This window comes from Podarcis melisellensis (assembly GCF_964234715.1).
Source record: "Podarcis melisellensis genome assembly, chromosome: 6".
Classification (NCBI taxonomy): Eukaryota; Metazoa; Chordata; class Lepidosauria; order Squamata; family Lacertidae; genus Podarcis; species Podarcis melisellensis.
In genome coordinates, this window is record NC_138538.1 from 63,621,984 (window position 1) to 63,647,623 (window position 25,640).

Sequence of the window (25,640 nt, forward strand, 5' to 3'; positions counted from 1 at the left end):
TGTGAGAGAGAGAGAAAGAGAGAGAGAGAGAGAGAGAGAGAGAGAGAGAGAGAGAGAGAGAGAGAGAGAGAGAGAGATTCAGTCAGTCGGTTGTTCAGATGGTGGAAACAGAGGGCCTAGGACTATGGAAAAGGTAAGCTGAGAAACACAGAAGGCAGAAGTAGAGGAAAGCCAACCAGGAGAGGGAGACTCCAGGATGCCTTTCAGCTAGACTGGCAACAGCTGATAGTTCAGCTAAGGAACCAGCAAGACTCTAGAGGAGGAAACTGTGACATCTTAAATGTTGAGTCCAGGTTTTCAAATACCTGACAAGAACGAAGGCTTAAGTTGAAGAAAACCTGATAGAAGGTCAGCACCAGCATCATAAGGCAGAGTCACGTGGGAGTGATAACTCTGAGTAACTCTGCTACTTGCAAGCAGCTAGCTTTCCAGCAAGTATGCTGCTTCTACTGGGAAGGAGAAGGGAAATGGCAAATCTGCAGGGAGGTTGGCACAGTGGGGGTGTGTATGTTCTTTCAGATAAGGTGTGTGTATGTTCTTTCTTATAAGAACGTGATTACATAGGAAGCTTCCTTATAATAAGGGGGGTTCATCTAGTTTGGTTCAGTTGACATTAACTGGCAGTAAATCTCCAGGATTTCAAACAGGTTTCTCTTTTGCTCCTACCTAGAGATCCTGCATGCAGAAATTCTACAATGAGCTATGACCCATGGGTCTTCAGATCAGGGAGCACAGACAGCCTATGAGATTGCAGAGCTATGGAGAAATGTTTGGTGGAAGGGAAAATATGCGCACCACTTACGATTACCGATCCCATGTGCACTAAAAATATACAGAAAAAAGCACCCTAAGAATGAGGCCAAACATGAAAACCTATTTCATAGGGGAAGAAAACTTGCAAGGAAATTGGAGGGCAACTTTCAGCACAGCCCTAGTTCCTTCCTGTTCTATTTTAGCATTTCAATATGTGTATTTGGCTGGTCATATAGTTCAAAGGCTTTTAAAGCTTTCTTTGTAATAAGATTAGATGTTAATAAATGAATCAATAGCAAGCTGCCTGTTTAACACAATAATTAATGATGTGCTTTGTTTTATTTATTTATTTTAGGTATGCAATTGGCTCATAAGCTTTTGAAAAGGCCATGTGCCCGCTAGCAACCAAGAGAGCATTTCAGCAGAATTGGACAATTCCAGGAGAGGCTGAAATTGCACAGGGTTTCATAATGTTTCACTCCTCAGAGTCCATTCATCTCTTGCTTCATGGAGAATTTATGCTGTTAACTCCTATTACTGCTAACGGGAGTTACGAGTGTAAATGTGACACATCACTGGGCGAATGGACTGCCTGTGCAAATGAAGCTAATTGTTCGGAGCGTTTGGAGCTCGAGATAATAGTAATGTCACATTTTACATTCCAGTCACTGGGCCAGTTTCTTAGAGATGATGAGCACCTGCAACTCCCTCCCTTTTTTAGCAGGTAGAAACAGAGGTGCTTAGCGCAGCTCAGGATTAAGTCAATTGTCTTTTGCAGGACTCCCAATCAAATGTCAGTTCAGAGGTGTCTGGTTAACAGAAGGGAAGATGTGTCCACACAGGGCAGAAGTTTTGTCCTCTACAAAGTCAGGTGTGTAAAGAGTTTTCCCATCTACACCTGACTGTTGACCTTTCTTCAATCAACAACCTTTAAATGCTGGGAACTCTTTTTTTTTTTCCACTTCAAATAAATATGTTTGAAATATATGTGGCATATAATGAGACTGGGGAAGTGCAAATGGAAGACATGGGAAGAAGCACAAATACAAGTTCCAAGTAAAGAACATACGTACATAGAAAGCTATCTTATAGTGTGTCAGGCCGCTGGTACATTTAGCTCGGTATTGTCTGTACTGATGTGGTGAACCTTTGACTCTCCAGATGCTGGCGTCAACTCCCATGATCTCATGGGCGTTGTAGTTCAGCAAGACCTGGACCACACGAAGTTTCACCCCACTTGGTCTATGTGTAATTTCTGTTGCTTTCCCCCCCTTTTCATGATAGCCAAGGTAGAATTTGGGTGACACATTTTAAATGCACATTTTAAATGCAAGGTACTCTTTCCTTTCTTTCTCTCATGCACATGGCCAGGAGCTTTGCACTGGCCAGAGTAATTTAACACGCTCATGGGGCTTGTACTTCAGAAGGAAACCATTTTCTGTAACTTCTCTTCTTAAATGGAGCCTACAGACAACAGCTTTCTTGTGTAGTTCAGGAACCACATGCTTTTAAGTATAGTGCCAAGTTGTCTGCCTCAGCCTGGATTAATTTATTTTTACATTCATTCATACTAATGTGCCCATTAGTATCCATAATGTTCCAAAAGCAACATCAATTCAATATTGTGAAATAATCTTTCAGTAAGAACTGTTGATATTTATCACAGATTTATTAGTATTTCTTTTTTTAAAAAAAAGGTCACCATAAATCAACTGATGTCATTTCCTCAAAATGTTTTCAACAGCCACAGAACCTATTAGAACTTGTATAAGAGAAGTTGCTCATTTCCCCCTTTTGCAAACAATAATCAAATAGTTGACCTCATTGTTGATGTATCCGTAGTTGTGTCTAGTTCATGGTGAAACTATCATGCAGCATTTGGAAGAAAAGGGAAGGCATCTGTTAGTCTTGCCAAATGTTTGGAATTTCCTGGACATGTCCAGATTTCAATGGTGAAATCAACGTCCCGGGTGAATTTTGAAAAATCGGCAAAATGTCAGGGTTTTTTGCCAACAGAACAAGGAATATGTATTTGAGTATCACTCTTTGCCTTTTGTGGGGGCCAGTTTCCCCTCAAAAGCTCACCAAATATGGCAACCCTAATATCCATGCCCTATTTTGTTTTTGCTCATATGTGATTTTCCTTCAAGAGAATCTATATCTTTGATCAACTTACTGGACTCTACTTACCAAATGATAGTTCAAGACAACTGGACATGGCTTCACAAATAGCTATGCATTACTAAGGCATAATTTATTTATTTTTGCTACAAAAGGGGGACTGACTGTGGCTTATTGTTATCACCAACGACTATAATTAAGAATATTGTTTTGTTTTTATTAAAAATAATAAATGTTCTTAAGAAATAGGCTGAATCTGAGAACAACCAATTGAACATGGATGTGAATCTTGTAAATTTGTGGTCTCCCTGCCCACCTGGAAACTCTCCCAGTCCTCCTAAATATAATGGGAATTGAAGTGGAGGCTTGGCTTCATTCTAGTATCATTTTTTTGTTTCATTTTTTTTCCATATTGTTTGGTAAAACTCCCATGAGAACTGAGTATTTTCAAAGTCTATAAAAAGGAGAATAAGTCTCCCATGGAGGATAAGGCTATCAGTGGCTACTAGTCATGAAGGGTATATTACCTCCAGGTAGCAGAGACAGTGTGCCTCCAAAGAACCAACTGCTGGATATCATGAGCGGAAGAGTACTGCTGTGCTCATGTCCAAGCTCATGGGCTTCTCATGGGCATCTGGTGAGAACAGGATGCTGCACTAGACAGGGTTCTTTTGTTCTTAGATAATATTCAACCTCAGATTTGGCCTAACCAAATCAGTTACATTTCATCTCTGAATTTTGTGGTTGAAATCTAGTGTATCTGCGGTCTCTGTGATGGCAATAGAGAGGTGTGAATGACTCGGTGCAAGGATACAGCACACCTGAGTATACAGGTGCCAATTCCTTTGCGGCTGCCCTTGCTCCAACTTTCAGCTGCCTCTGCCTTTCTGTACGCAGGAATTAATCACAGGCACAAGGAAAAGGTCTGTTTACCCCTGTTTCCTCAGACGGACATGAATTCTCAGCAGAGCCTCTGATGTTTTATAGGCACAGTGACACAGGGTCAATTTAATAAAACAACAGCAGCCAATTTAGGGGCAATTTTGGAAGTTGTCCCCACACATAGTAAATATTCAGCTTAACTTTATTAGCCACCCAAGATTTATGGAGAGACCTAGCAACCATTAGTATCCATAATGTTCTGAGAGCACCATCAATTCATTATTCTGAAAGTATTCTTCACCATGAAATGTTGATTGCTATCACACAGTTAATATTCATCTGAACATATCACCGTATTTTCAAAAGAGCAGTTGACTTCCCTTCATAAAAAGGTTAGTTTCTCCCCTCCTTGTGGCAGGTTTTTAACTTATTGCTACCTGTGTGTTGAGCGCCTCCTAATTATAGGAAGCTCCATCAATTATCTTCCTCCCAACCCCACCCACCAGGGTTACCAAGATATAAATGCTTCTGTGATGAAGTGCACAGGATGGTGAATTAACAAGCAGAGGGCCAGCTTGTTCCTCGTACATCTCAGGGACCACTCTCTTATTTTTGGCATGGTGCTTTGCTTCTGACTTCCAGCCAAGGTAATTAATAGCAGGCTTTCGGAACTTGGCACAGGGTGAAAAATACAGAAAGTCAGTCCACTGAGAAGTCGTACTTGCAAGTGGAAGAAGAGGAGAAAGCAATAGGGATGGATGTAGAATGACCTTGAACCTCTAGTCAAAACACACTGTTGGATCAATGGGCAGTGCATGCTGTTTTGTGATTTACCCAAAGCTACAATATCATCACAAACTGTCATGTGAAGTGCAATAACAATACCAGTGCAAAGGGAGAACTTTAGAGAGATAAGATAAAGGGGTTAGAGAGGCAAGGGAAGAAGAGGGCAGGAATAAAGCCAAGTTATTGCTTTCCCTAGAGATTGGCTCCCTGGAGAAGAGATGCAAAGGCTTTACAAATAGTGACACAGCTGGAATCTGCATAAAAGCCCTCTCGAAACACTGAACTGCCAAGCCTCATTAGATGAGGTTATCAGCAAAGGTAACACTACATTTTTGTTTGAATCATTAGTTTTGAAAAGTATGACGTTCCCAATGCCTTGGGGAGTTGTTTTTTAATTTTTTAATTTTTTTGCAAAACCATCTAGAAAAGCATTTGAATCCTTCAGGAAGCCTTGAGTCAGATGATCAATATTCCAAGCTGCAAGACAGGAAGGAAAGCTAAGCAGAACGGAATCAAATGCACTGCTTTCTCCAACAGCAGCAGGTGCAAGGGATAAATCAAGAGTCTGATGCTTTTGCACTTTGAGGAAAATAATCACCTTTTGGGAACATGAGGCAAATAAGAGCCTCAATTAATACTAACAAGAGTCAAGAAATTGCTGCATCTTAAATGACAAGATCCATCCTTCATGTCATCTTCATTTGGTTATAAGTTTATTTTTTATTGGCTGCCTTATCAATAGCAAGATTGCTGCAACTTAAAAGATTTGCCAACACAGCCATATGTAAATGCCCATGGCTGTGGCTACATGAATTAGCAATGGTGTACTGGCTAGGTTCTGTGAAGTGAAAATATGCCCCCAGTGACACACACACACAAATGGCCCAAGCTGTGCAAGCTGGGAAGGAGGTTATGGGGCTTTACAGTCATTGCCTTTTAAGCATGCTCACTACATTGCAAGTGGCACATTATAAATGAACACCTTCATTACAATGGTGATAAACTCCACTTCATTACTGTTCCATGCTCTGCCCCATGATCCACAAGACCTGCCTTCTGCTATAACTTGAAGAATTTCTAATAGTAATTTTGGAGGCACTACACTTGCAGTTTGTCACAATTCACAAGTATTTTTTTCTCTTATAGATTACCCAAAGGGCAAGTGCAGAAATGAACATTGGTTGAATCACAGTATAAACAAAGCATGCAGTCATGTAACCAAATATTTTGTTGTGCCTAAGTGTTCATGCCAATTTGGTACCCAGGAAGAAGAGGGAGGGGGGGGAGGGGAGAGAGGGAGAGAGAGAGATGGATGGACTGAAACCTGCAGGATTGTACATAGTCAAAAATCTGCACATAGTCTGGAAATCAAAAACAGAAGAATGGTGAACTGTAAATGCATTTGTGATGCTACTCTGGAAGCAAGATTTGATAATGCATGAATATGCAATCCAGTACATGCCTACTCAGAAGTAACTCCTGCTGAGTTCAGTGGGCTTTATTCCCAGGGTGAAAGGGAGTATAGGATTACAGCTTTTAAAAATTACATTTGCACATTTTTAAGGTGCCACAAAACTGCCTGTTGTTTTTGTTACAAAAGAACAACATGATAAGTCTTCTGGAATTTATCACTGGTGAACTGCTTTGATTAATATTCATTAATTTTAGTGTATTTGTTGAACTGTGAAATTTATCAGTACAAATAATAAATGTCAGACAGAAACCCTGCAGCGACAGTTCATCAAATGCAGAGGGGGAAATCTGGTGTTGATTTTCAGGAACAGTATTAGCAGCTCAACATTATTTTAACCAATTCATTCTACTCCATACAGGTTAATGCTTCATACTGTACTTCTTATGAAGAAAGGTGAAAACTGAGGAGTCCATGTAGATTAATCCTATGCAAAACCTATTCTTTGTTGTTTAAAGAATCCCCCTTTATGCAGTCAAATGAAGATCTGAAGTAGAAGGTTGACGACCACAGTTCAGTTAAAGTAAGTTGTATTATCAGCCTCACACTCATGAATAAGTAGATCAAGCTATTTCTCCACTTCATGTGGAGATTAGTCATATGTTTGAATCCATAGGCATGGAATCCCTCCAACAGAAAAACAGCATGTCATGGAGAACAATCCTGGTCTAGCTAGTTTTCTGCAGGCTGTTATTTTCATTATAATTTTGGGTATGGTGAAACACTGAGTTATGTAAACCTAATCCAGCAGCCTGGAGTGCCATACTCCAGAGACAAAAGTTAGCCTTCTTTTCTGATGTTTATGATAAGTAGTTCCATTCAAAATGATGGAATCTGAGAGTTACAACTATCCTGTTTCATTAATCTCAATGGAATTTGCTGCACAGTCATACTTGAAGCACAATCCTATCTCTAGTATTCAGTAGGACATAGTCGAAGCTGAGTATGCATAAGACTGCAAGGATAGTTGCAACTAGCTTTAGTGCTGTTGAAGCCATTAAATACTGAAATGGCATTGTCTGGTTTTTGTTTTGTTTTGTAGAAAAAAATATTCATGCATGAGAACATACATGATGGTAAATTGTGGTAGACAATCAATATTTTTATGTTGATGTTCTCCTAAACCTCCTTGGGAGTGGGGCTAGATAAGCTAAAAGGTGGCTTTAAAATCTATTAAATAAGATTTATTAAATTAAATAAGAAAATAGTATCAAGTGGTATCTGCCATTCTGATCCTTGTGGCAGATAGGCAAAGAGGGTTGTATAGCATAAAGCAAGACATATATGAGCTTCATATACAATGAACGCAACAGAGCAAAACGAATGTTCAAATGCTGTGGTTTCAATCTACAAAAAGGTGAAAGCTATTATGCCTTAGATTGACGCTGATGGCTCTTCCAGAGACACATTTTTTACATGGGAGATAATGTATCACAATGCACAATGATTATGTTCAGTAATAGAATGAAAATGGATTACCCTCTGCTGCTATCTATTTGCAAGGGGAGAAGGAAGAGAGCTAATAATAAAAATGATCAATGTATAGTTTGAAAAGTCACAATTATTTATAGAGTAGATATTATTCAAATGTCTTCCGCCTTTGAATTTCTTTGGCTGTCAGTACCCCAACTACCTAAGAAAGTCATGCAAAAAGAATTGTACCATTTAATTTCATCCATATTTAAGTTCCCATTACCACCAGCATAGAGAGCAGTGAAATTGCTGTTTTTCCAGTTCTAGTTACAGGTAGGTAGCCGTGTTGGTCTGCTGTAGTCGAAACAAAATAAAATTAAAAAACAAAAAAAATTCCTTCCTGTAACATCTTAGAGACCAGCTAAGTTAGTTATTGATATGAGCTTTCGTGTGCATGCACACTTCTTCAGATACACTGAAACAGAAGTCACCAGACCCTTATATATAGTGAGAGGGTAGGGAGGGGTATTACTAAGAAGGGTGGTTGGGAATGGTAAACCTGATAGGTGTGGTAAACCTGTTGACAACTGTTAACGACTGCAGTTTTTCCAGTGTGTTTCACATCACTTTTTCCCCAGCTGTTCACATCGACACAGCTTTATTAATGTCAGACTCCTTTGTTTCTGTACACACCAGGGGCCACTGATGGGGTAGCGATTTTTTTATCCCATACTCAGCTGTTCAAACCTTGGCTGGAGATAAATTAGCAAAGGATTTCGGACTCCAATTGGTGTGAAGCTAGTTTGAGAAACAATGCACCAAACGGTATAATAAAGTACAGGATACATATGCATTGTGAATAACACAGTGAGTGCATCATTATTGTTGTTGTTGTTGTTGTTATTTTATTTATTTCTACCCCGCCCATCTGGCTGGGTTTCCGCAGCCACTTTGGGTGGCTTTCAACAGAACATTAAAAACAGAATAAAAATTCAAACATTAAAAACTTCCCTAAACAGGGCTGCCTTCAGATGTCTTCTAAAAGTCAGATAGTTGTTTATTTCCTTGACATCTGATGGGAGGCTTTCCAAAGTGTTGGAGCTACTACCGAGAAGGCTTTCTGCTTGGTTCCCTGTAACTTCACTTCTTGCAGTGAGGGAACTGCCAGAAGACCCTCGGAGGAGGACCTCAGTGTCCGGGCTGAATGATGCAATTACCATAGTAATTGCGAATACAGCCTATTATTAATGATCACTGCAGGGCTGAATTCTTTCAGCAAACACACTTTTTTCACGACTAGCCAAATACTTGCCTGCTTTTTATACTAGTTGGTTATTGTTCACAGTCTTGATTTACTATTGCTTTCTTTTAAAAAACAAACAAACAAAAACAGTTCTTTCTTCTCAGTAACTTTGTCCTCACCATCCAGCCAGTCACTGTGAAATGTCTCTAAGAGCGAATGAAGCTAATTCAGGGTGAGGGGTTTGCTGTCACTTAAAACTAGCTTCGCATTCTGTGACTCATCAGGCACAGAGGAAAAGAGGAATTGAGAAAGACTCATGTTGATGTGCTGTTGCTGCCTGAATATGAGGTATGGAAGGATGTAGGCAATCTGAATAGATGCTGGGTACACACCTTCTCTAAGTGATGCCCCCATCTAAACAAAGCTGGAAAAGGAGATGCACTTCACAGGGAAGGAAAACTTTATAAGAAGACCCCCCCCATTTAACCTCAGCTCTTTTAGTAACCCATTTAATATAGTAATATCTAGAAACATTTACTGTTAAAAAAGTTTCATAATCTTCTCCAACTCTAATTGTAGGGTTCATGCCTACAGTAGGCTGGGAGTAGTATTAGACTGTGAGGTTACTACACTAATTATTCTTGTTCTTAAATAGTAGGATAATTACTGGAGCAATATTCTATTCAAAGTGAAAATTAGATACCACCCCCTGGCAGACTTAAATTAGGAACCTTTCTCTCTCTCTCTAATTTTTTTTTTTTTTTGGCATCGTTCTACTTTTCTTCTCTTCAGATATGCAATTTAGAATTTGAAAGGGGTTGGATTTTAGAGCTTTCTAGTTAATATGATATCTTGCTTGTGTGAAAAACTAGTCGTTTTTCTTCCAGGAGACAAAGGATCCTTCCCAGTGTTTTGAAAATTAGTGCAAAGATATATAGGGAAATATATATATTGAAAAGTCATTCTTCTACCTTGAAGATAATGCTCCTAAAAGGGGAAAGATTGACAGTGCAAAAGATTGAGCTCTTTTGCTATTGGGAAAGCTTATACTTAAGAAGAAAAATGATACCCATCTGATCACTTGCAGTAAGGACAGATCGCAAACCTCTGCCTCTGAGCCACTGCATTGTCTGGATATGGGTAAATGATAATGTAGACATTGAATCTGTTTGAATATGGATTACATTAGTCATTTTATGGGAGAATATGTCAATGCACTATCCTAAATGTACATGCTGCAATCCTTTCACATCAATCTGAGGAATAGGCAGAGAGAAGAAGAAGAAGAAGAAGAAGAAGAAGAAGAAGAAGAAGAAGAAGAAGAAGAAGAAGAAGAAGAAGAAGAAGAAAGAGAGAGAGAGAGAGAGAGAAATTAAAAGAAAGTTGTGGATACATTGTTAGAACAGCTACACGAACCCTTTACATACTGTAGTTACTACAACTGTTTGACAGAGAAGAGCATTCCTTTCGAAAAGGTAAATGTTTGACACTGAGCTGTGTTTAATTAACCTCATCATTAGCATTCATAAATGTTTTAAAGGGGATATATGTTTAACAGAATAATAGCCAGGCAAGAATACACTTTGCCCTGAACCAAGAAAGATGACAAGACCCAGGGCATGGGATTTCTAAGGCCACATTATAATGCAAACCTGAAGAATCTGAATGTGATTTTCCCAGGGTGGCTAACTTGCCTCTCCCTGGAAGAGGAAGGAGGCAGTCTTCTGAACTTTCTCATTGGCCCTTCCCTCCTGGCTACAAAAGCAGGCTAACCACCGAGGCCTAGTGGTCCTGTCAAGGACAAAGAGGTGACCCGCATCCCTGCCAAGCAGTTTTAGGGCAGGAAGATTACCCAGACCCAGTGGAGCAAATCTGCAAACGACACTAACCCCTTTCAAGTGCTGTCTCTCAAGCCTGGTTCTCACTCGCAGGGACTCACATGCCTAAATGCTCATTAATAATAAAAAATAGTGAGGTTGGTCTTATAACATTGCTACATAGATTTCTCTTGGCTGTACCCCAGACCTGACAGGCTTTCATATAAGAAATCTCTCCTTCCCTTTGCCACCCTGTCCCCATGCATGGTTAACCACAGGCTACTATAGCTGCCTTATTTGCTGTTGGTGGCTCTGTTCTTTGAAACCTGCATGGCAGACTGAAATTTCACAAAGGTGGCTTACAAGAAGAAAGTTGAGCCTATTGGATTTCTCCTTCACATGCAGTTTCTTATTTGAGACTCTCTCTCTCTCTCTCTCTCTCTCTCTCTCTCTCTCTCTCTCTCTCTCGCCGTATGAGAGAGAGAGAGTTCGGTGATTTCTGTTCATTCAAATGCAGTTAAGCCAGTTGACAATTAGTTTTGTCTGCTGTGGTTTCTCCCTTTCCCAACCTTTTGTCCTCCAGATGTTCAGGATAACAACTCCCATGATCCTCAGCCAGCATCGTAGTCAGGTGATAAAAACGTAAAGGTAAAGGACCCCTGACAGTTAAGTTCAGTTACTCTCATCTCGCTTTACTGGCTGAGGGAGCTGACATTTGTCCGCAGTCATGTGGCCAGCATGACTAAGCTCCTTCTGGCGAAACTAGAGCAGTCCATGGAAAAGCCGTTTACCTTTCCGCAGGAGTGGTACCTATTTATCTACTTGTACTTCGTGCTTTCAAACTGCTAGGTGGGCAGGAGCTGAGACTGAGCAACGGGAGCTCACCCCATCGCGGGGATTTGAACCGCCAACCTTCTGATTGGCAAGCCCTAGGCTCAGTGATTTAGACCACAGCGCCACCAGCGTCCCGCTAGTCAGGTGATACAGTACCCTAAAACTTCTGGAGAGAGCACGAGGAGGAGGAATGCTGGCCTAGGGTCAAGTTAAGTAATTGTAGTTCGGGGAATGGGCTGAGAATGCTTTCATATTTTAGAGCCTCACAATCCCTTTATAAAACTTGAAGCTTGACAGTTTAAAACAAGTTTTGAAATGCTTTTAGTTAGTTAGTTAATAGTAACAACAGCAATAATAGCAATAATAATCCTGTGCACACGCAAAAAGCTAGCATTTTGTGGAGAAGACTAGGTTAGAAACTTACCCCTGGACATCTAGTTTCATTGAGAAGAGAAATTTTAAGCATGGATAAGTATGGATCAGCATTCAGTGCTTCGAAACCATATCTGTAGTCTTGACACGATGCAGCTTGGATGTAGCTTTACTATTATTATTATTTTGAGAACTAGGTTTCAGTTACCTGACCACCCCACCCCAGCTCCCCCTGAGTCTATCCCAAACCGTGACATCCTACTCCTCAATTCAGTTCACTACTGTCCTTCTCCTTCCACTATGGTACCTAACAACCTTCTGGGCATTTGCCTATAGTCAATAGGTAGTGGTAATGTGTTATTAGCATGGTGGTGATGGGTTGCCAGCCTAATGCCTAAGGACAATGCCTCCTCACTGGCCACAATAACCCTATGTGACCGCCTGATTTACAGGATGGGGTTGTTCTGCATATGGGCTCTGTCTCATTAACCAATGTTGATAGGCAAAGCCCCCTCCATGACCAGTCAGCATGGGGTTGGGCAACAATCTCTGTTCATTCAAATGAATATTGATGAGGTTTAGTTCTCAGTGAAATAATAATAATAATAATAATAATAATAATAATAATAATACACCACCCATCTGGCTGGGTTTAAGGTTTCTCAGAATGTTTAAGGTTTCGTTGGAAATGCTTTATTGCTAGCTTCTGCAATAAAAGGAAAGAAATGAAATACTGATGTGCACATATAGCTCTCTGTGTCTCTCTTCTTTACATACTGTAGATACTTAGATCAGCTCAGAATTGTTTCTTGGCTATTTCATCCCTGTGCCAAGTTCCAGCAAGAAGAGATTGCCATCGTCTGCCCAGAAAGGTAGATTTCTTTCCTTTGATGGCCTTAGACCAGGCTAGAGGTCTGAATACATGAGGACAAAACACTGACAACCTCAACCTCTCCTGGTGCTTTCAAGGGTATTTTCCTCCAGAACATCTGTTCTTAATGCTCAGTATGTGTTGCACCCACACATGGCCTATGATCATAAGCTTAATGGTTTTAATTAAAGATGTTAGTGAAATCCAATCCATTCTTTAGAGGGGCTTCAGAATGGCGAATCCCTGTGGAGTATGAATAGGGAATTAGACCTCTTTCTGAGCTTTTCATGGTCACGCAAAGCAGCCTGGAAGGGGAGCTGCAACCTGCGGTGTGCAGAAACAAACAGATGTAAACAATACCAAAAACAGATACATACATTACAGACTTTCTTCATTTCATGGTCAGTCCTCCATGTATGAAGCTACTTTGTGTGAGTGGGCTTCCTGTTGGGAAAGTGTTAACCATGCCAATAAAACCCAGGTATAGTATGTTCAAATCCCTGCAACGGGGTGCGCTCCCGTTGCTCGGTCCCTGCTCCTGCCAACCTAGCAGTTCGAAAGCACGTCAAAGTGCAAGTAGATAAATTAGCACCGCTCCAGCGGGAAGGTAAACGGCGTTTCTGTGTGCTGCTCTAGTTCACCAGAAGTGGCTTTGTCATGCTGGCCACATGACCCAGAAGCTATCTGTGGACAAACGCTGGCCCCTCGGCCTATAGAGCGAGATGAGCGCCGCAACCCCGCGACTGGACCTAACTGTCAGGGGTACCTTTACCTTTACCTATAGTATGTTTTGGTACAGCTTTATCACTGTTAACTTTTTATGCAAACAGTGAATTCCATTATTCAGGCACTCACCCTTATGCATCCAAAATTGTGTCACATATGCCTGAGAGGAAAGGTAGCAGCAGGACTGGAAAAATCCCAACATTTGCAGAAGTACAAAACCATGGGGAGGGGAGACAGAGTGAATTATCCTGAAAGAGATCAGAGTGTCTGGATTGGCTGGGACTCTTGGCTGGGACTCCTCTTGAAGAGGAAAACTTCACACTGCAATATTTTATTTATTTATTTAGAAATACTTATGGGCCCCATAATCGTAAAACTCTGACATAAGTAAATTATTTACAATTAAAATCCACAAAACTGGAAAAAACACACCGAGTGTGCATAAAAAAATAATCAATAAAACAGAAAATAAATTATCAGAACTTTTAAAACAACATAAGGGTAATAATTTTTGTTATCTATGCATTGTTTTAAAAGTTTTGTTGATTTCACCTGAATAGGCTTGCTGAATCTTTTCAGTAGGTATTTAAAACAATGCAGGAAGGTCTCCTGCCAAATGTTAATAGGCAAGAAGTTCCAAAGCAAAGGCATGTTTTGTTGCATGTCCCACTTGTATCAAGCAAGTGGGCCATGCCTTTTATTTTCCTGTAAAAGAGAAGCCGATAAAACCCACATAAATCTGGGTTTGGAGTTGTAGGTTAACAGCACTATCCTCTGGGCTAAAATAGCTTGGAATCAGTGGATCTGAGGGTTTTATCCTGTACTTGGAACTGCTCTGTGAGTATTATTACAATTTCCCATTTGAATATACTGGTACCTTTAGATGAGTTAGAGATAGGAATCTACTTTTCCCACCCTCCAATAAAACAAAGTCTGTTCAGGAAGCACCTACTGCAACTGTGCTGTTGTGGTGTTTGTGTGTGTGCAGGGGGAAGCTTTACCACAAAAAATATTTTTCTACTTGTAATGTTACCACAGCACAGAATAAATAAAGCTTGCACAAACTGTATCACATGTAGTCAGAAGAAGTGCAATGTAGAAAGAGATTGAATATGTTTGCGGACAAAATCTATTCCACCACATCAGGGCCAAGCTTCCTGGAGCTTGAAAAAGGGCTGCGCTTTAAATATTTTGCTACTGAATGCATAACATTCCTTTTCCCCGACCCATACCTGAGCCACTTAAAACAAATTGTTGGATTTCAAAGCCTTGGCTGCCTAGCAAAGCTACTCTGTGTAATGAACCTCTCTGAAAGGTGGCCCCCAATGGTGTCTTTAAGAAACATTTTTAGTGAAGTTAAAAACAAATACTCTTTAAAAATAATTGCTCAGCTGTGCTTTTCAGCAAACCCAGAGCCCAGCAGTTTAAACACTACTTTGTCTTAACTCTCCGGGCTTCTAAATTACTCACAGCACTCGCTCAGAAGTTTTGCTTTGTGGTATTCTTAACAATGCTGGTTTTTGGTCAACTGTATACCCCTAGCACAGAGTATATATCCCTCGCAGATGCTTCTTTCATGTGTTATTTGTTGGCGTTACATCAAAAGTGATAACTCATGTATGCCGAGGACAGAAGTAGAGAATACAGGGTTTCCCCAGAGAGGATGATTCTATGCTGTTGCTTAGCTCTGGGCTCCTCTTAAACATACATGCATGTCAAAGGATTCTTCATCACTTGATCCTGTAGCCAAGTGTATTGTTCTGCTTTCCTTTTGTTCACACCAGCAAGACCAAGAGGGCAGTCTTGTGTTCTGGGCAGCCCAGGACCTCCATATACAAATCCCAGGGAGGTCACTGCTAACATAGTGGTTTGACTTCACCCCCGGAGGTGCACTCCATTGTTTCTCGAGACAGAGGGATGTCACCAACAAAATTAATCTAAATATGTCCTTGGCATCTGCAAACTGGCTGTTTTGAAAATTATGGCATTTGACATGACATTGGGTGACGTGAAAACTTCATGGGTGGAGTTAGATCTGGTTGGCTGGAACACAGTGAAGAAAAAAGAAAGCTGGAGAACAGTGCATATATAGCAGTCTCTCTGGACTGCAAACACACAGGGGGAAAAGTGTGACGGGTTTCTTCAAGACACATTCCACACTCTTTGAAAAGGTCACTTTTCACCTTGGAAATCTTTCAGGGTGAAAATGTGTCAGTCTTGCTTATTCTCACAAAGAAGGGAAGAAGAGTTCTCTAACAGATCTTTGAGCTAAGTGAACCAAGTTAGTTCACAGGATTTTCTTTTGGATGTGAAAACAAGCTGTTTTTGAGTGAGTCTCATTGCTGAGTTCTTCAAATATTGACAGCGAAAGTAAAGATCATGATCTAGACCCCAGACCTTAAACCTCAATCCCCTGGGATTTGGAAGGAATGTGTCCGTAAACTCTCCCCACCCAGCCAGGGGCAGAGGAAGGGGGTGTCAGGATTCACAGAATGCTGTGTGAGATAGTAAGTCTGCAGGCTTGAGTTTGCTAGCTGATGCAACTGGCTGCCGCAATCAGCCGGCAATACTTTCTCTGGAAGTGCTGGGTCAGAATGACTCAGCAGTAATGTGCTAACAGTTGATTGGCTGTCATCGGTTTCAAAGGGAAACCTGTCCTGCAGTAATAGTGGTGGTGTAGAAGAGTGTGGTCAGAGAGAGAGTCTTCCTATTTACCTTAAGGTGCAGCCAGGTAACTCAGCATTTCTGCTAAAGTGCCGCGAAGAATTCATGACAGGGTGTGCGGTAGGGGCGGTTCACCCTGAGTGTCACCACTGAGGGGGGTGAAAAAATGCCGGGCAGGTGTCTCCTGGGAGAGACACAGTGGCTTGGGTGCCCGCAGGCTCCGCGCTGCCTCAAACGGTCCACCTGCCACCTTCCCCTCAGCTGTAGGGCGGTGGAGTGGGAGGAGGCAGACAGACTCTGGAGGCCCTGGAAAGCATCCTGCCCTGGCTGGCCCCTACCCTGGGTGGCTGGTCCTGCCCCCATGAGTGGCTGGCCCCGCCCCTGGGCGCAGGGCATGCATGCTGCCCCAGGCACCCAATTGGCTTGCTCCGCCACTGCACCTAGCAAAAGAATGCAAGCAAGTAAATGATTGCCTCCTTCTTTCATATGTGCATAAAGGAGAAGGTCAGGAGTAGGGATATAGTTTTCTGAAAATCTCAATATCAAGCTTAACTCTGTAACCTGGTTGTCATTACCTGGGGCCCAGGTGAATGTCATGGCCTGAGACCCACTGTGATCAACTCAGTAGGCAGGCATTTCTGAGCATACGTTGCTCTTTCACAGCACTAATATTTCTGCTTTGAGTCAGTTTCTACTGAACAATAGCTTACAGTCCACTGTTAGCAGAACACCAAGGAGGGGGCTTCACATACCAGAAAGGCAAGGTGACCTTGAAGAGACTAGAAGCTCCAAACTGACCTCTTCATGTAACTATCAAAAGTGCAACATTTTGCAGGATACAGAAAAATGGATGGATTTATAACTTTGTTTTAAAACTATGTGTTGCTATGGTATTGTGTAGTACATAGGAGCATGTTTTGAGCATGCTAGCCAATTAGGATGGTTTAAGCTTCTGTAGTAATTGCATTCTTTTCTGTAATATTATAAAAGCTTTGTGTGCCCTTTGTTCGGGGGGTCACAGCTTCTCGGAGATATCCACTGAGATCTCTAGATTTATGCTGCAGCAATAAATATGAACGCTTTCCACGCACTGAGTTTGTCTTCTTTTGGCTGAAGGGTCAAGCATTTTTATTCCATCCCCCCTTTGCAGGGTAACAGCTCCTTAATCTCTGTATGAAGCATAGTTCTCTCCCCCATGGTTCCACTAAAAATACAAACAATTACCACATACTATATGCATTATAGTATGGTATGGTATAGTAAGGGACATGGGTGGCGCTGTGGGTTAAACCAGAGAGCCTAGGACTTGCCGATCAGAAGGTTGGTGGTTCGAATCCCCGCGATGGGGTGAGCTCCCGTTGCTCAGTCCCTGCTCCTGCCAACCTAGCAGTTCAAAAGCACTTCAAAGTGCAAGTAGATAAATTGGTACCGCTCCGGCGGGAAGGTAAACGGCCTTTCCGTGCACTGCTCTGGTTCGCCAGAAGCGGCTTAATCATGCTGGCCACATGACCTGGAAGCTGTACGCCGGCTCCCTCGGCCAATAAAGCGAGATGAGTGCCGCAAACCCAGAGTCGGTCACAACTGGACCTGATGGTCAGGGGTCCCTTTACCTTTTGTTTATATGCATTATTGTACGTATTATTGTACACATAATATTATAGACATATTATAAGCATGCACACTTCAGGCATTGTCTTAGAATTACTTATGAACATAATAAGAGGCTTGATGTATCAGACCAAGAGCTCACCTAGTCCAGCCATCTTCTCTCACAATGGCCCACTTCAGTGCAACAGCACAACCACGCACAGAAGGTTCTCAGAAGCAATTAGCTGTTTTTCTGTTCTGCTTGATGAGTTCTATGCACCTCAAAAGCTTGCAAGCTTTTTTTTTTTTGCCAACAGACTCAGTGACAATAAAAAAAGAACTGCCTCATCTGTTTTATAACTCTCCAAGAGAAAATGCCTTTTATTGCAAGCATGAATACGCTCCGTCCGTGTATTGAGATTGTATATTGCTGGCACCCAAAAACAAAGATGCCGTGCTACTTTAATTGAAGCGAAGCACATATACTTGTCATGCAAAGCCCAGCGCTCTCTAGTTCATCTCTTTTTACAAGATATACTTAACTAACTCATAAGTTCCACTCAGCGCTGACACAAGGCAGATACCCTGTGTGCCACTGCCCCTTGTTTAATCAATCACTTTAATCTTTCAGCGGTGACTCAAAAATGAAGAGAGACTGAATAATTTAGAAGAGACCAATTCTTAGCAGCCGGATTTATTAAGACAAGGAATTACACTGTTTAAACAAAATAATCTCTAGAGATAGGGAAATAACTCAATTGGTGTTTAAGCTAAGGATGCCATTTTGAAACAACTCACTTTAGCCATTCTGTTTAAACCAAATATGAGCCACTGTATATTCTGTTTTCTGGAGACTGAGTTCCCCAATATTTGACTTTCATAATTAAAAGATGGGAAGCTTGGGCAGTCTTCTTTTGATAAGCAGAAAAGGAGAAGGGGAGGCTACATGGTGGGGCATTTTATACTGAGGAAATAAAGCCATATTCTCCCATGACTTGCTGTGTTATTAATAGTCCTGCCAAACTCATTATAATCTAATTTAAAGACACATCCAGCAGAGGCAGATGAAGGATGATTCGAGTTCAGGGCCTACAGCAAATTGCTTGAATCTTGATCTAATTACCCCTGAACGTACAGCTTTACAAGCTTTTCACATTTGGCAGCAACCCCTTGAAAGGGAACTTCTGTGGTGGAACAACATTTTGAGCACAGAAGGGAGCAGTGTGTAGGTGTTTGCCGCCAATTCTGGCCCATCTCTCATTTTTCACTGGTGCATTAACTGATCAGTCATCCAGCAGATCAGTTTTCATCCCAAGAAGCAAACTGAGTGAGAGTTGTGCAGTGGTTACAGTGTTAATTTAGGACCAGGGAGACCTTACCTCAGCACTACCCTCAGCCTCTCAGGTAAACCTACCCTGCAAAGCCATTGTACTGTAAAACAGGTTTTGGGAACTTACATATATCATCCTGAGCTCCTTGAAGGAAGAAATAATTTTACTAGGCCTCTTGTATCTTTCCAAGTTTACTTCCTTCTTACTAGGTGGGCAAATCAGACCAATATGCAAATGACAGGTCTTCAGAAAGCTACTCTAAAGACATGCACAGTGGGATTTTTGATGCACACCTCAGTTTTTAACCACAGCCCAGAGTTCCATATTGCAAACTACAGTTTCAATTCCCTGTGCTGTGCTGTGGTGTGGGGCTACGGTTTGAACAACATAAATGCAAAAAAACTTTTCTTGGGCGATTTGTATGAAGGTCTCTGATAAGGAGCTCCATGTGGAGATAGGCAGTTCTTATGAAACTACTGGCTTTGAGGTCCATACATACCGTGCAACATTTTCTCTGACGGAAATAGGGACATCCTATTCAACAACAAGAACAACAATTTACTATTTGTAGCCCACCCATCTGACTAGGTTGCCCCAGAAACTCTGGGCATCTTCCAACATATATAAAAACATAAAGAAACACTAATCTTTTAAAAACATTCCTATACAATGCTGCCTTCAAATGGCTCGGGGGTTGGATAACTCAATACCCTCCAACATTTCTCTGATGAAAAGAGGGACATCCTAAGGAAAAGTGGGACACTCTGGGATTAAATCAGAAACCTGGATGGCTTCTGGGAACTCTGGGACTGTCCTTGGAAAATAGGGACACTTGGAGGTTCTGGAGGTATGATCTCTCTTCATGAAAGGGATCTCCATAGGACCAATGGGTCTCTCCTCTCACCATGTGAGATCCAGAACATGTGGAAACCTTTGTGTATACAGCTGCCTGCTGACATTTGCACTGTGTGTACAGATGCCAGGGGAAGAGTCTGGTCAGTATATGTTGCCAGGGGTGGGGCTAATTAGCATTGCCACCTCATGCATTGACAGAATATGTGAGTCAATTATTTGTGCTGGGCTTGCATCTCAGGGGTTCCAAAGCATTCCTATATCCTTCAGTGACTTCCTAGTGTTGTCACTAGTTAGTAGAGTTGTGGCTGTAGAGTTGAGGGTGGGCCAAGACATACTCTTTGGCTGCTTTTCAATTTGTAGAACAAAGGGAGTGGGGGGAAGTTTCTTCAAATACCACATCCTTTCAAATCACGACAAGGTTTACTTGGAGCAACATTGCAAGTGACACAGCTATGCACCGAATTGCATCACCACACAAGAGCTTTTTATCCCTATGTTGGTAGGAAGTAATTAGACTCCGTGTGTGTGTAGCGGGGGTGGTGAATTTGAAAATTGGTTAGCTGAAGAGCGGATCAATGATTGTTCATGCCTAAAGTTCAAGCATGCTTTAAAGCTGCAATTGAACTTTTTAACCTCTACCAAATGCTTTGCCTGCCTGCAAGCCATGCCAGAAGATAAATTCACACATTTTAGTAGGCATTTGAGTAATAATCATCCTAGGAGCCAATATGTACTACAATATTGCTCTTAATTAATGAGACGATTAGGCTTTGATTATGACACTGCAGCACCATTATCATTTTTTAGCACTCATGACCCCCTCTGACAAATCTTGCGCCTTTCCCTGTAAGTGGCTACATTCCTCAAAGGGCTAATATATGGGGAAATATCATTTATAAAATGGCTTGTGCTAGAGGAGCAAATCCCATTGTGTGTATTTTATTGTATTCTGGACTCAAATAATGTAAGCCCTGAAATAGTCTAGAATGGTATTCAGGCTTTAGCAGTCACAAGGGGGACCACTCAGTAAGGATGGGCTGAGCAGCTATTTCATCCTGTTTCCACCTTCCTGGCAATCAGTTATAGATCTGATCTGTCCTGATTTGTATAGATTTTTTTTTTTAAGGTGCAGGTCCACAATTAAACTACATACATTGTGTACACTCTTTTAATGAGAAGTGTGCACCATTCATATGTAAAATACAGATTTTTTTCATTGCTTTTCAATACATCCATCCACAAAGCGTGTTCTCACTAAAAGGAGAGCACGGGTTGCGGATGGGGCTATACAAGGCACCCCATGATTGCTAGGCAAGTTAAAGCCAGGGCTTGTTTAGTTGGGAGGATCTGGTTACTGGGGAAATTTGATGTTGCAAACTTAGAGGTGGGGTCAGTGGCTATTTAAGCAAGGTCCACAGCTTTCTCTTTCTCTTTTGCTGTGGACATCGGATCTCCCGCCCGCCCTCCCTTGTTGGGCTTCGCTTGACCTTGCTATGCCTGTCATGGGGTCGTTCGCATTGGTGCGGGGGCCTGGTAGGAATTTACCTCTTGGCTGATTAGTGTGTGCCAATTGGGTTTTGCCTACTGCGTAGCAAATCGTCACAACTTGTAAGGTTGGCGGTTAGGCATTGGTTAAAATTGGTTGGTGGAGGGGTATGGATAGGCTGGGCCTGCCCCTCCAATGCTGCACGGGTATTCCGTTAAAGGAATTCTGGAACTTACCATCCCCTTCGTCCAAACCCTTGGTGCAGGGTGCGGGCCGTGTAAGTTCCAAGGAGCATGCGGGGATTAGCTGAGGGTCTGTTTCGCAGCTCCAGTTGACCCTGATCTTGCTCTTCCGCACTGACTACGGAGTCAGGGCTGTCCCCAAGGCGGGGAGGACAGATAGTCTAACCAATGCCTAAGCAACCACTCACAATTTGTATTGATAATAAAGTTGTGGCCAAAATTATGCCAAAAACCTTAAACAAAAATAATGTGTGAAGTTTGAGTTATTGGGGTTGGGGTGTCTTGGGGACCTCAGCACGCAACATACATATTTTGTACACATCTTTTACACAAACTACACAATTGGGTTTGTACTTTTAGTATAATGTATAAGCTGAATATGAACGACCACAAAGCTTTATATAGGCGTGCTCCACAGATCCACAGCTTTCAGCTGTTTTGCAACAGTATTTCTGAGCTGTCAAATTTTAGTTTTGAGACAAATCAAACCTGAGGAAGGCATGGTTTGTCTTCAGACTTTTCATTATTTCACAAAGCTATTATTATATATACAAAAAGGAAAAAAGACCTATACAGAAAAAATTCCTTCCAAGCACCATTTGTCCTAAAGTCTTCCAGCAGAGACAGCTTTATGAAATATGCTCAGTATTAAGAAAAATGTATGTGCCACATTGTTGATTGACAGCTGTCTCTTTCCTCAGCTCTCCAAGACCTGATGCTGGAAGTAAAATTGCATTTATTTAGCATGTTACTGCATTTTAGCTGAACATACACACACAACCAGGAAATAAAATGTCAATTATGAAAACGGGCCCAAGAAATGTGAATCTTAACAGTGCTAAGGAGGGAAGGCAACCAAGTTACTAGCTACTTTAGCTTTTTGTCTCTTACCACTGAAATATGAAACCTAAATCAAGTTGCCAATAGCAATTAGTTGTGTTGTACATGCACTGATATTCCCATTTAGCTAAGTTTATTTATTTATTTTAAAAATATGTGTAAGCTCCCCACCCTTCATCCATATAAATACTGGGGGTGATGGGTGAGGGCAGTGCAACAAATATAATGAGAATATAGCAAAGATAACATCATAACAAATCAAGGCAGTTTTAAAAAATCCAAAATGTGGTTGATAAACAAATATGGCAATGACATTGTCACCAGTCACCCCACTAAGAGGACAGTCTTCCAACCTGGTTTAAAATCAGTGTGGTGTGATTTACTTTGGTGGAACTAGTTAAAACTGAGGCAGCCATATTCTGTTGGAATGAAGCTTCTGAGGCATCAGCAGGATGAGTTCCATGTGCAAAGCGTTGAAAAAATCAAATAAGGAGATCACCAGAGCAAAGATGGCGGCAGGTAGACTATCCTTGACCAGAAACAGCTTTAAAATAAAAGAAATTTTTGAGAAAACATTTCGTCCTGATTTGGACTAACAGCTCACCCTTGAGTGTGTGAGAATTGCCATTCCTCTAGTGAATCTTGAATAGAGAAATATCTACGGTATGTATTTTTATTCATTAAAAAAATCTCAGTTTTAAACCCCCCCCATACAATAATGCATCTGATTAGAGCTGGGCAGTCCCTTTGTCATTGGAGCATTGAGGTGGGAACAGAGGTGATCAGGCACCCTAGAGTTTTTTTCAGGAGTTTCATCCTGACTGGTGGCGGCCTATGGAGGTCCTTTGTTAGGGAATCCTTGCAGAAGTGGAAGCTATAAGTGTGTGTGTGGGGGGGTGTGCTTTCTAGTCACAGAAGGCACTTGGCCTTTAGAGGGTAGAGTTTATGGTTTGCCTGCCCCCAGTTAAATGTGATCCTCTTTTTTTAAAAAAAATATATATACTGGCCTTGATTGTGTTTCATTACTATTTTACTGCTGCTGTTTTACGTGGTTTTACTGCTGTCTTATTTAATTGCTGTCTGTTGTTTTTATTATCATTGTAATCCACCTTGGACTCCATAGAAAATAAAATGGATCAATAATCATTTTAAATAGTGGCTTCACAGCTGGCTGCTGCTGCCATTTGATAAACTTGAGCCCCTGAAAGAGAGTAGTTGGGAGGTGCCCGAATAGGACTGGAAAAGATGTGTGGGGGGGGGATAGGGGTTTCTTAATTAAATCCACAACCCCTCCTGAATTATTCTTGTTTTAAACAATACCCCCTTCTAAAACTAATCTAATGAAAAACAATGAAAGTTTAGGGAAGGGGTCAGCAAACGTTTTCAGCAGGGGGCCAGTCCACTGTCCCTCAGACCTTGTGGGGGGCTAGACTATATTTTGATTTTTAAAAATGAACGAATTCCTATGTCGCACCAGGCAGGCCCCCAAAATAACCCAGAGATGCATTTTAAATAAAAGGACACATTCTACTGGTGTAAAAACATGCTGATTCCTGGACTGTCCGCAGGCTGGATTTAGAAGGCAATTGGGCCAGATCCGGCTCCCGGGCCTTAGTTTGCCTCCCCATGGTTTAGGGGGCATGGCCCTTTCTGGTCACCTTAACATCAGGTCCAGTGGATACTATTCAGTGAATTATGATTTAGAAAGCTTGGATATTTGCATTGTTAGATTACATGTCAACATGGACCCCTGGCAAAGTTATGTATTCTGAGCAAAATGGCTATGTCAACCTCTCCAGTGCTATCCTAGACATGTCTACTCAAAAGTAAGCCCCATGGATGGAGCATTGTGTTTTAGGGTTGCAGTCCCTTACAGTACTGAATAAAAACCTGCCAAGTTGCTGAGAGTAAATACAAAATATGTGATGTTTGCCAGAGAGATGCGCCTGTTTACAATGGAGCAATAAATGTTTCATAAAACTAGCACCATGATGTTGATGGCAGAAGTCTTTACAGTCTACTGTCAGATTGTGGCCACTTGAAATTCTGAAAAGCAGTTTGTTTGGAAACCAAGTAGGTGCTTTTTATAACGCCACAGACTGTGTTATTAATCAATCCATTATATAAACCTTTTACCAACATAACATCTAAAATTATTTTTCCTCTCAGAGACATTTGCCCTCAGCCCATCTCAGTAATAATTTCTCATACCTGGGGTGGGGTGGGGATGTCTTGAAGAGATGATCATATTCTGAGAGAAAACAGAAATGAGGGACTGGGAGCCACACACTAGTTGTTTAAAAGCTTATTTACCACAGAGCAGCTACCTGAAAACCCTATAGGGGAACAATTGTTCACAGTTTCCATCAGGGGTTACAAAGGGCTTAGTGTGTGGATGGAAGCTGCAGTTTAATGTCATGTCAACAGTTTCCAGATAATTGTTTCTACTTTCTTTAACATTCCTTCTCTTCTCAACCAGGGTTAGCCAATATGGTATCCTCCAGGTGTTTTGAACTCCAATTCCCATCAGTCCCATCCATCATGGTCTCATCCATCTTAGCTACTCCTGCTCTGAACTGACATAGGTCCATCATATTTATTCATGTCACCAGCTTGTGCCAACTTAATGGACACTTAGTGATTGGTTCCATGCATAGGTTTCCCATTTCCCTCCAACGAGTCCACATATTTTCACTCACCAATGATTTGAACCAATACATGAAACCAGATTGTCCTTGGGTTAGCTCACTGGCTCTGGGGTAGCTCAGACATTTGCATTCTTCTGTAAGGAGGATTCTAACCACACATCAGATACTTATGTATGGTAAAATGGGGCTGACGTGAAAATAGCATCCTCAAATCCTCCATACTATTTGTATGGGTGGCAAAACTGGGACTGAGGCATTTTGCCAGGTTTCAGTGGGGTAGATGAACTCATCCAACAGTTTTCTTAGGGAAATATTTTCTGATGAATTTAGCCTCACTTAATGCTGAATGACGCTCTAGTGCATATCAGTAGATGAAAAAAGCAATTAGTTGTGTAAGAAGGACTAGAAGGAGTAGCAGAACCAGAGCCTATTGTATCAACAATATTAAAATACTATTTAAAATAGTCCATTTCATGCATTGCTAATGAAGGTTGCTGCTACATAGGAGAGACAGTGTGGGCAAGTGTGCTAGTGCAGCTCCTTGGCCCTATCTGCACCTTGTGTTAAAAGCACTACCATACCACTTTCAACAGCCATGACTTCTCCAAAATAATTCCGGGAATTCTAGTTTGTCAAGGGTGTTGAGAGTTGTTAGCAGATTCCCCATTCCCCTCACAGAACTACGATTTTTCAAAGTG

At 41.5% G+C, this 25,640-nt stretch overlaps 1 pseudogene across 1 annotated transcript in view; it reads right to left on the minus strand.

The window, feature by feature from the left end:
- Positions 1-25,640, minus strand: part of LOC309372191 (craniofacial development protein 2 pseudogene) — a 208,970-nt pseudogene that overhangs the window by 58,822 nt on the left and 124,508 nt on the right. The window lies entirely within an intron of this gene.